The sequence below is a fragment of the Pipistrellus kuhlii genome, unplaced genomic scaffold, assembly GCF_014108245.1.
Source record: "Pipistrellus kuhlii isolate mPipKuh1 unplaced genomic scaffold, mPipKuh1.p scaffold_m20_p_2, whole genome shotgun sequence".
Lineage (NCBI taxonomy): Eukaryota > Metazoa > Chordata > Mammalia > Chiroptera > Vespertilionidae > Pipistrellus > Pipistrellus kuhlii.
This window is the reverse complement of record NW_023425515.1, coordinates 62,808,113-62,820,764: the sequence shown is the minus strand read 5'-3', so window position 1 is coordinate 62,820,764 and position 12,652 is coordinate 62,808,113.

Genomic DNA, 12,652 nt, shown 5'->3' with positions numbered 1-12,652 from the left:
TGAACATTTATCACTGATGATTAATCCTTTCATGAGTCCATTTTGAGGTTAACAGAGCTCTTTTCTTGCATTTTTTGTTCTCTGTATATCAGGCCTATAGTCCTGCTCACAGGATATGTTTACTTTATGGGGCTATGCTATATGTAGAACTTCTGGATATTTATTTATTGATTGATTGATTGATATAGTACCTTTTATTTTATTTTTTAAATAAATTTTTATTGTTCAGAATATTAAAGTTGTTTCTCTTTTTTCCCCTCTACCTGGTTTTCACCCCAACCTCTGCCCTGATCCCTCCCTCACTGTCCCCATCCATAAGTGTACGATTTTTGTCCAGTCTCTTCCGGCACCCTCCACACCCTCTTCCCTGCTAGAATTGTCAGTCCACTCCCTTTCTATGCCCCTGATTCTATTATATTCACCAATTAATACTGTTCATCAGATTTTTTATTCACTTGATTTTTAGATTCACTTGTAGTTAGATATGTCATTTGTTGTTCATATTTTTATCTTTAACTTTTTCTTCTTTCTCTTCTTACAGAATACCTTTCAGCATTTCATATAATACTGGTTTGGCGATGATGAACTCCTTTAGCTTTTTCTTATTTGTGAAGCTCTTTATCTGCCCTTCGATTCTGAATAATAGCTTTACTGGGCAGAGTAATCTTAGTTGTAGGTTCTTGCTATTCATCACTTTGAATATTTCTTGCCACTCCCATCTGGCCTACATAGTTTCTGTTGAGAAATCAGCTGACATTCATATGGGTTCGCCCTTGTAGGTAACTAATTGTTTTTCTCTTGCTGCTTTTAATATTCTCCCTTTGTCTTTTGCTTTTGGCGTTTTAATTATGATATGTCTTAGTGTGGTCCTCTTTGCATTCCTTTTGTTTGGTGTTCTGTGCACTTCCTGGACTTGTAAGTCTATTTCTTTCCCCAGGTAGAGGAAGTTTTCTGTCATTATTCCTTCAAATAGGTTTTCAATATCTTGCTCTCTCTTTTTCTGGCACCCCCATAATTCAGATGTTAGTATGCTTGAAGTTGTCCCAGAGGCTTCATACATTATCTTCATATTTTTGGATTCTTTTTGTTTTTCCAGTTGTTTTTTGTTTGTTTTTTTTTTTTGTTGTTTTTTTTTTCTTCTTTGTATTTCAAATCTTTGACTTGATTCTTTTTTTTTTTTTTTTTTTTTTGATTAGGCCTTTTATTTCATTATTTTTACTTTTACTATTAATCCTTGCCAGACGATATGATATTTTCCCATTGATTTTTAGGGAGAGGGAAAGACAGAGAAAAACATCATGTGAGAGAAATGTGTCCATTGGTTGCCTCCAGCATGAGCTCTGAGCAGGGCCGGGGAGGAGCCTGCAACTGAGGTACGATGCCCTTGAACAGAGTAAAATCTGGGACCCTTTGGTCTGCAGGCCGATGCTCTATCTACTGAGCCAAACCAGCCAGTGCTGACTTGTTTTTTCAGATCCTCTAGTCTGCTGTTAGATCTCTGTATATTGTTCTTTATTTCAGTCAGTGTATGCTTAATTTCTAGTTGGTCCCTTTTCATATCCTCACTAAATTTATAGGCCTTTTCTAGAAAATTCTTGAAAAACCTTGTAACAGTGGTTTTGAATTCTATATCTAGTAGTTTGCTTTCTTCCATTTCTTTCATCTATGACCTGTTTCTTTTTCTCCACATTTTGGTTGTTTCCCTATGTTAACAGACTGGCTTTGTGTGCTATGTGTCCTATAGGGCCCAGTGACTCAGCCTCCCCAGTTACCTGAGGTGGACACTCTTTGTGGGCTGTCTGCACAGTCTTGTTGTAGTTAAGCCTTGATTATTATTGGTATCACTGGGAGGAATTGGCCTCCAGGCCAGCTGGCTGTGAGGATCAGTTGTGTCTATGATGGGAGAACTTCTGTGCTGGAGACACCATAATGGGGCATGACTTACATCAGTGGGGCTTTGGTGCTCACTGAGTCTGCCTCCGGAGTGTGTCCCTCATGGATCTGAGGAGTTGTAATCTGAATGGTCCTACTCTGACTACTGGATAAACTGGCCCTTGGGTCTCCAAGGTGTTAATTTAGCTTCTGCCTGAGGCCACCCAGCAGGAGCTTCAGAGAGATCTGCAGATTCCTCTTCTTTGTTTGGGGTTTGGACGTGCCCTGACGAGGCCCAGCTGTGAAGCAATGCAAGCTGCTGTGGAGCCATGGGCCTTATTTTGGAAGTTCTGAGGCTCTCTGATCCAGCTGTAGTTTGTTAGGTAATTTTAGATTGCAAAGGGCCAGACCATTCATATGCAAAAACCTCTGCACACAGTTGAGTTTGGGTTGTAAATTGGGTGGGGCGGGGTCTCAGGGAATCAGCAGGGTGGAACAAACAGCAGTGCCTGACTTTTAGCCTTGCCCTAAGAGTCTCCTGAGTCTCAGTGTCCCATGGTAATCACTGCAAGCAACTCTGAGAAAAAGCCGCTCTCGTGTTTCTACTCGATGCCAGACAGTCTAGTTTCCCCTCGTATGAGTCTGGGTCCCAGGAGTCTTGTCTGGAACTGGAGTTGAGAGCAGTCAGGAGCTTGTGTCTCCCTTCCAAATGAAAAAGACAACCTCATCCTCAGTTGCCAACCCTTTCCTCACACACTTCTGTACCTCTGCACTTTACTTCCACATCTCCTCTGAGTCTCAGTATGCTTTTCTCTTTCCTTCTAGTTGTAGAATTTCTACACAGCCAGCCTTCCTGTGATTCTGGATGATGTCCATTTTGTCTTTTAGTTGTAGTTTTGAAGTGGTTGTAAAAGGCAGCAAGTTCAGGTGTTTCTCTTAACTCCTGGATATTTAAACATGGACCTGCATGGCATCATTGCTTTTATGCATCCTGAATTTGACTGTAGACTGAAACTTTGATAATACTGAGAAATTACAAGGTCAAAAATTCAAATAGCAGCTTACCCAATAGGGGGTGCTCCTGAAATAGAATAATTTACAATGAAATAATTACTTGAAAAAATAGTATTTGAGGCAGAAATACCTGAAAGAACTACAGGCTTATGTGGTTTTTGGATAAGTCCTAATTCTTTGGATGCATTATCAAGATTATTACTGAAGTTGTCATTGAAACTGCAGACTCCTTTTACAGAATTGTCTAAAGAACATAAATCACAGACATTAGCATCTTGGTGGGACTCCAAGAACTATAACAGTACAATCACTGCATTGAGGAAACACAAGTGATACCCTAATGCAAACTTAGATTATAATAAAATGAAGTATTTACAATAAGAATTCAGACAAGAGAAGCAACTCTCAACTTACGTGGGGAGTCCTTTGTTGTTTGGTCTTTTTATTAGAGGGGATGGGGTTGGCAGAGCAAAGTACATGGAGATGACAGGTCAAGGTGGGAAGACAACTGGAACTGAAGTCTAGAAGTGAACAAAAACAAGACCTTCTCACTCGCTGGTGTGGCTCAATGATTGAGCATCGACCTATGAATCAGGAGATCATGAGCTGGATTCCCAGTCAGGGCACATGTAGATTGTGGACTCAATCACAATGTGTGGGGTGTGCAGGAGGTAGACAATTAATGATTATCTCTCATCACCAATATTTCTATCTCTCTCCCTCCCCTTTTCTCTCTGAAATCAATAAAAGATATATATTTTTTTTTAAATGAAAAAGACCTCTCTACTGCCTTTCAGGATTAGAAATTTACACTGGAATCTGAAAAATAAATTTGAAAATAAAGTAACAGATCATGAACGGACATGAACTTCCTATTAAGACAGTGGAAGAGGAAGACAGATTTTAAGCAGGTGAGTTAAATAAGAAAGAAAGCTCAAGATTCTTTATTTGACAATTGAGAAACTTTGGAGAAAATTTCTACAAAAGGTAAACTTTTCATAATCTCCCAAGGGTCCTGCCTGATAATTGTATAGAGCCTCCTTCCTTTCCACACTTTCTCCTGTCTACTAAAAATAATAGCTACTTTTTATTAAAGATCTGTTTTCTGCAAGGAGTTTTACAGGCATGCTCTCACAAAACAACCACCAGCCTAGTAAGAAACCTCACTGTTTTACTCATGAAGAACTCACAGCTGTCAAATAGGGAAACCAGATTTGCCCACTGCTCTGTTTAATTCCAACATTATTATCCTGATTGGAAGAGACAAGATGGCGACCGAACAGATGGACTTATTCTGACCCTGGTCCCAGAACAGATAGAAGCAGCATCTGAGTCACTCAGGGAGTATTGATTGGCAGCTAAGGGGCAGCGGAACTCTAAAAAAAGGCAAGGAAGGGTCCGCTGGACAGGATTTCCTGACCAAGCAGCCAGCACTCCGGCGGCGGAGACCTCTCCCGGAGCTGCAGGCTCAGAGGGAGGGCTGCGCCATCTTACCAGGAAAGGAGGATCTTCTCTGAAGCCTGAAAAACCCACAGCAGAGGAGACCATCGAGCAGCTGTGATGCCCCAATCTGCGCAAATATGTGGATTCAAGGGAGTTCTTCAACCACCCACAGAAAGGAGAAGGAACACCACATAACCAGACATCCTGAAAAGAGAGACCATGGACAGACAAAGTAAGAGCCCGCACATGAAAGAAAAGCAGGCATCACCAGAAAAGGAAGTAAACGAGTTAGAGGCAAGCAACCTACCAGAGCAAGAATTCAGAGTAATAATCATAGGATGGCTAAAAAGAATGGAAGAGAAATTTGATTATATGAATAAGAAACAAGAGGAAATGAAGAAGAACCAAGAGGAATTAAAGAAGAATCAAGAGGAAATGAAGATGAACCAAGAAGAAATGAAAAATGACATCGCTACTATGAAGAACTCAATAGAAAGCATTAAAAATAGACTAGAAGAAGCAGAGGACCGCATCAGTGAGCTAGAAGATAAGATGGAAAAAAAATACCCAATTAGAGCAGCTTCTGGAAAAAAAAAATTAAAAAGCAGGAGGAGAGCATAAGGGAACTTTGGGACAATACAAAAAAAAAACACCAATATTAGAATAATAGGGGTTCCAGAAGGAAAGGAAACTGAGGAAGAGATGGAAAAAGTATTTCAAGAAATGACAGAAAACTTTCCTGAGATAAAGAAAAACCCACACAAATCCAAGATGCTCGCAGAATCCCAAGCAAAATGAATCCCAGAAGACTGACACCAAGGCACATTATAATTAAATTGGCAAACACCAACGACAAAGTAAGAGAAAGACAGAAAGTTACATATAAAGGAACCCCCATCAGACTAGCAACTGATTTCTCAACAGAAACTCATCAAGCCAGAAGGGAATGGGATGAAATATACAAAGTCATGCAAAGGAAAGGTCTGAATTCAAGAATACTGTACCCAGCAAGGCTATCAATCAAAATTGAAGCTGTAATCAGGAGCTTCACAGACAAAAAAAAGACTAAAGGAATTTATCTCCACCAAACCAGCAATGCAAGAAATGCTAAAGGGTCTACTGTAAAAATAAAGAAATAGGAAGCAAAGAAGGAACACAGGGGTACAGAATAAAAATGGCATCAAATGAGTACCAACATTATTATCCTTTTCAGTATGCCTTTAAAATTCAGAGAGGTCAAAACCGGTTTGGCTCAGTGGATAGAGCGTCAGCCTGTGGACTGAAAGATCCCAGGTTTGATTCCAGTCAAGGGCATGTACCTTGCTTGTGGGCACATCCCCAGTAGGAGTGTGCAGGAGGCAGCTGATCGATGTTTCTAACTCTCTATCTCTCTCCTTTCCTCTCTGTAAAAAATCAATAAAATATATATTTAAAATAATAATAAAATAAAATAAAATTCAGAGAGACCAGCCTGGCTGGCATGTCTCAGTAGTTGAGCACCAACCTATGAACCAGGAGGCCAAGGTTCAAATCCTGGTCAGGGCATATGCCTGGGTTGCAGGTTGCAGGTTGCAGGATCAATCCCCAGTAGGGGGCATGCAGGAGGTACCTAATCAATGATTCTCTCTCATCATTGATGTTTTCTCTCTCTCTCTCTCTCTCTCTCTCTCTCTCTCTCTCTCTCTCTCTCTCTCTCTCTCCCTCCCTCTCTCCCTTTCTTCCTTTCTAAAATCAATAAAAAATAAAGTAAAATTCAGAGAGGCTAAGGACAGGCATAGATCCTAATCTTCAATAGTGCCAATGGGAAAAGTCCTTGAGATGTCCCAGTAACACATTTTTTATATGCAATCAATAGTCATCTGTACATTTCATGACCTTAAATACCATTGTCTAAGACAATATTTAAAAATAGGTATATCCCTAGCCAGTTTGGCTCTGTGGATAGATCATCGCCCTGCAGACCCAAGGATCCCGGGTTCGATTCCAGTCAAGAGCACCGTACCTTGGTTTCAGGCTCCTTCCTGGCCTGACCCTTGATTGGGGCATGTGTAGGAGGCAACCAATCAATGTGTTTTTATCACATGGATATTGCTCTCTGACTTTCCCTTTCTCATTCTCTCTAAAAATCAAATGGAAAAATATCCTCAGGTGAAGATTTAAATAAAAAAATAAAATAAAAATAGATATAAGCCCTAAATCCCATCATTTGGAATTTCAAAAAGTACATCTTGCTAACCAGAAAGTGTCTCTGGTCTTTTAGGAAAGCCTATTTTTTTTTTTAATCTAAGTAACTTTCAAGTAATGTTATATAGCTTATAATTTTGGCCATATAGCCACTAATTTGTCTTTGTACAAGAGATGATAAATAGCAGAAGGTGAGGAATGTTTTCATCAAATTGTATGCTCTCCTGGACTACTGCAAGCTCAGTATACATTAGTATTACAACTCTGAGACCACACTATTAATTCATGACTCTTTTAAAGCCAGACCTCAGGGCACTTTGCCCTAAGTCTATTTTGCTCTGAGAGCCCAGCTAAGCACTCTCTTGGGAAGGCTTTCAAGTGCCATTTGATCTTTCAGTTCTAGTCTCCCCACCAATGGTGGGTTCCCTATAAAACACCAATGACTGGGCAACTAAGCTGCCAGCCATCAATAGCCTGAGTTCAGGGTAGCCTCACTTTAATTCTACAAAATATACTGCAGGTCACAAATACTCATATTCTCAAGCTTGTAGAGTTTGAAGTGTAAGTAATAAAAGTGACAAGCTCTGCTGGCATGGCTCAGTGGTTGAGCATTGACCTATGAACCAGGTTAAGGTCCCATTTTGGGTCAGGGCACATGCCCAGGTTTGGAGCTCAATCCCCAGTAAGGGGCATGCTGGAGGTAACTAATTGATGTACTTTCACATGGATGTTTCTCTTTCTCTCCCTTGCTCTCTCTAAAAATCAGTAAAAAAAAAAAAAAAAATGTAAAGAGTTGTCGGGAAGGGGCACAATAATCAGATGATGTCAAAGTATCATCCTACGAAGTAATTACAAATTTCAAAGTGAAAACTGCATCTCAGACCTTGGAGAAATAAAGTGTTTACCACTGTAATTAAGTCATGACATCTACACTAATAAAAGGGAAACATGCATGCCGAAGCCGGTTTGGCTCAGTGGATAGAGTGTCGGCCTGCGGACTGAAGGGTCCTGGGTTCCATTCCAGTCAAGGGCATGTACCTTGGTTGCAGGCACATCCCCTGTGGGGGATGTGCAGAAGGCAGCTGATCGATGATTCTCTCTCTCTATTCTTCTCCCTTACTCTCTGTGAAAAATCAATAAAATATTTTTTAAAAAGAGAGAAACATGCAAATTAACCATCACTTCGCTACACCCACCAGCCAATTAGATTGGGATATACAAATTAGGATAAAGATAGCGGCTGCCCCACTGTTCCAGGTGTGAAGTGGCTGGGCAGGGAAGGGGGGCAAAGATATCTATAGGAGCGGCACTCTGGGCACAAATAAGATGAAGACTGCAGACTCTGGCCAGTCAGCAGCAAATGTGGCAGATTCCAGTCAGAGCAAAGGCCTGGGTTCCTGATGACAGGAAAACCAGTGCTGGAAGCCAAGGGAAGGAAGGCCTATTGCATGAATCTCTTCATGTACAAGAGAGCATTTTATATAATGATGAGACCATCTGAATTATGTACCTTCTCATGCCATGAAATATGAAATCCTCAATCTCATGTATGAAGTATTTTTCTAAAAATGTTTTTTATCTAAATCTAATCAAGTTTTTAGTCTTATTTTTGAGTTTACAGGAAATAAAAAGAATTAGTCAAAGAATACCACAGGAAACAATCTAGAGCACATGTGTCAAACACAAGGCCCGCGGGCCAAATCCGTCCCGCCAGGCCTTGCAATGTGGCCCTCACCGCGCTGTCATCACTGCACTCCGCTGCGTTTCCATCACAATGACAGTTTATGACTGTTCAGTAAACCATTCGGCCCGCGATTTAGGCTGGATTTTAGATTTTGGCCCCTTCTCTGATTGAGTTTGACACACCTAATCTAGAGTGTACAAGAAAAGTGACCTTTCAAATACAGTATTATAAAAAAAAAAGCTCTATGAAAAATAAAAGATCTTTGAATAAAACAAACTAGAAAAATATTACAATCAAATGTCTGAAACTAAGAATCCTGGATTTTTGAAAGTATAAAACATATTTTGGGGACAATAAGTCATATTTGAATGTGAGTTAGATATTAGATGTTATTATATTATTATTTCTTAGGTTTGACAATGACATTGATTATGTAGACTATCCTTATTCTTAGAGGCTGCATGCTAAAGCACTTAGGGGCAAAGAATACTCTATATAGTAGGATAACCAATAAAAAACAAATGAAAAAGACTTCTTAAATGTGGGAAAAATGATAATCATAAACTGTTGCTATTCTTCCCATTTTTCTATGGTGCAAAATTTTTTGCTTGTTTATTTTGTTAATTCTCACTCAAATATATTTTCCCATGGATTTTTAGAGAGTAGAAGAGATAGAGAAATATTGATGTGAGAGAAACACATTGATTTATTGCCTCCTGCACATCCCAGATCAGGGGTCGGGTATTGAGCCTGCAACTGAAGTATGTTCCCTTGACCAAATTCAAACCTGGAACCCTTCAGTCTATTGTCCAATGCTCTATTCACTGAGCAAAACTGACTAGGGTCAAAATTTTTTTAATAAAATGATAAAGTAGTAATATAAAAAAAATAGAAGGGTATTTCTACATCAAAATTAATGTTTACCATACTGCTTATGAACTAAGGGATAATTTCTTTCAGAAATGCTTTGCTGTTATTCAGTATCTTAATATATTTTTAATGATATTTTTTATGCTAATTAAAATGAAATCATTTTAATTTTTTCAGATTGTTGCAACTTCGTTGGTTTATATATTCTTCAAATTTTCTGTATTTGTTAATTAGTTCTAAAAGTTTTTTAAATAATTACTATAATGTCATCTATAGTTTTCTATAGATAATGTCATCTGTGTATAGACAGTTTTATTTCTGCAGTTCCTATTTAGATGACCTTTTTCTTGCCTAACTTCTCTGGCAAGAACTTACAGTACCATCTTGAATTGAAGTGGTAAAAATGGGCATCCTGCCCTAGCTGGTTTGTCTCAGTGGATAAAGAGTCAGCCTGAGACCAAAGGATTCTAGGGTTTGATTCAGGTCAAGGGCACATGCAGGGGTTGTGGGATCAATCCCCAGTAGGGGATGTGTAGGAGGCCAGCGATCAATAGTTCTTTCATTATCTATGTTTCTCTCTCTCTCCCTCTCTGGAAAAAAAAAAAAAAAAAAAAAAAAAAAAAAGTGGGGGCATCCTTGCCTTGTCTCTGACTTCAGGGGAAAAATTTCAACCTTTCACCACTTAGTAAATTAATTTCGGGCTTTTCACATGTAATCTGGTTATCACCTTGAAGTTGTTACATTCTAGTCTTTTTTTTTTTTAATTCTCACCAGAGGATGTCTGTGGACTTTGTCTGACAAAGAAAAAATAAGAAACATCAATTGATTGCCTCCTGTTATGTGCCCCAGATGAAACCTGCAACCTAAGTATGTGCCCTGACTGGGAATTGGACCCACAACCTTTTGGTTTAATGGACAATGCCCCAACCCACGCAGGGCTCCATTCTAAGTATATATAAATATGGATTTCATATAGAACACATTTATATATAAATATATAAAATGGATTTCAGAGAGGAAGGGAATTGAGCATGCAACCTAAGCATGTGCCATTGACTAGAATTGAACCCAAGACCCTTCAGTATGCAGGCTGATGCTTTCTTTCCATTGAGCCAAACCAACCAGGATATTTTTTTGTGTTGAATGTTTCCATCATGATAACATTGTATTTTGTTAAATGCTTTATCTGCATCCAGATGTCTTTTTAAATTCTATTAATGGTTATCCATTTTATTAATATCTAATAAAATGTTTCAATTAGAACCAGAGAAGGGAACAAAAGACAAAAACAAAACAAAAAACTAAAAATGGGGGAATGAAAAATATCTCAATGCATCTCTATTAATCATTTTAAATATCAATGATCTAAACATACTGATTAATCAACAGAATGAGGACAAACCAAAAACTGGGGAAAATATTTGCAAAAGATTTATCTGATAAAGAAATGTCATCTAAAATATAAAAAGAACTCTTAAAACTTAATAAGCCTGGCTGAACAGTTCAGTTGGTTACAGTGTTGTCCAGATATGACAAGGTCTTGGGTTTGACCCCTGGTCAGGGCACATGTAATAATCAACCAATGAATGCATAAATGAGTGTAGTGTAACAACGAATTGATGTTTTAATTTCTCTTCCTCTCTCTCTCAAAGCAATCAAAGAAAAAAAAATTTTAAACATATTATAAAAGATTACTAACCTTCAAAAATAAAAAATAAAATAAGTGAATAACCAGGTTAAAAACAAGTGGGTAAAAGACCTGAATTGACACTTCACCGAAGATATACAGATGACAAAGCATATTAAAAGCTGGACCACATAATATGTAATTAGCAAATTGCAAATTATAATAAGACACCATTACACACCTATTAGAATGGCTAAAATCCAAATCACTAACTCTAATTCATCACTGGTGGCAATTCAGAACGGTACAGCTACTTTGAAAGAAAGTTTGGCAGTTTCTCATTAAGCTGAATCTGCCAGGAACCACACGAGTCGTGTTAAGGGATCCCACATAAATCCTCTTAACATAAGATCTAAAAATCATGCTCCTTGGTATCTACCCAAATAAGTTGAATATGTATGTCCACAAAAGCCTGAACACAAATGTTTACAGCAGTTTTATCCATAATAACCAAAATTTAGAAGCAACCAAGATGACCTTCAATATGTGAATGGATAAACACATTATGGTACACCCAGACAATTGAATATTTAGTGCCAAAAAGAAGTGGGCTATCAAGCTGTGAAAAGACATGGAGAAACCTTAAATGCATATTGTTGTGAAAGAATTGACTATGAAAAGGCTATCGTATGATTCCAACTGTATGACATTTTGGAAAAGGCAAAGGTATGGATACAGTAAAAATATCAGGTGGTCAGGGATAGGGAACAGAAAAGTCAAATAGGAGTACAGAATTTTTAGGGCAGTGAAACTATTTTTGTATGATTTTATAATAGTGTGTACATCTCGCCGAAACCGGTTTGGCTCAGTGGATAGAGCGTCGGTCTGCGGACTCAAGGTCCCAGGTTCGATTCCGGTCAAGGGCATGTACCATAGTTGCAGGCACATCCCTAGTAGGGGGTGTGCAGGAGGCAGCTCGATATATCTCTCTCATCAGTGTTTCTAGCTCTCTATCCCTCTCTCTTCCTCTCTGTAAAAAATCAATAAAATACATATATTAAAAAAAAATAGTGTGTACATCTCTATACATCTGTCAAAACTCATAGAATATAAAACACAAAGAGTGAACCCAAATGTCAATTATGGGCTTTCATTGATAATGATGGGTCAATATAAGTTCAACAAATTTACCATTCTTGGGGGGAGAAACCAAGATGGAGGCATAGGGTAGACACCCAAATGCAGCCTACCACAACAAATTTGAATTTAGAACTGAAAAACAGGGGAAACATTGCCCTGAAGCACCAGACGGCTGGCTGAGAGGAGGCTCTACCATCTGGGAAGGAGAGAGAAGGCTCGCTGAACCTCAGGAACTGTGAAGGTACAGAGAACTGTGCGCGCATAAAGGTGGCCGCCCGACTTCGCTGCCGACTTGCTTGCGAAGCGCAGAGAGGGCGGGCTGAGTTCACTACTGTCTTACTCCTGGCGCGCGGAGAGGGCTGACAGCTAATGAGCGGCTGGCTTTCTTGTTCAGGAGGAAAATAGAACCACCCTATTGCGCTGATAGACGGCCCCAGACAGGGAGAGGCCAGACTGTCAGGCAGTGGGCAGAGATCTCTCCGAGGTGAAGCCAGTGGCCATTACTGCGGGAATCAGAAACCAGACCCTCATAGCGAGGAGCTGAGTAAAGCTTGTCTGCACCACCTGAGACTCTGCCCCATCCAAGCAGAGCACAGAAGCCCTTCTAGTGGCTAGCTTTCTCTTTCGCAGTGAATGGGACTCTCCTAGGGAATCTAAACTTTGTTTGCGCCTATACCAAAGAGGTGTGCCTGCCTGCAACCAACTGTGCGGGATTCAACAAAGCTTGTCTGTGCCACCCCGAGACTCCGCCCCATTCAAGTGGAATATAGAAACCCTTCTAGCTGAGGCACTTATGACCCTCATAGCCAATTGGCTTG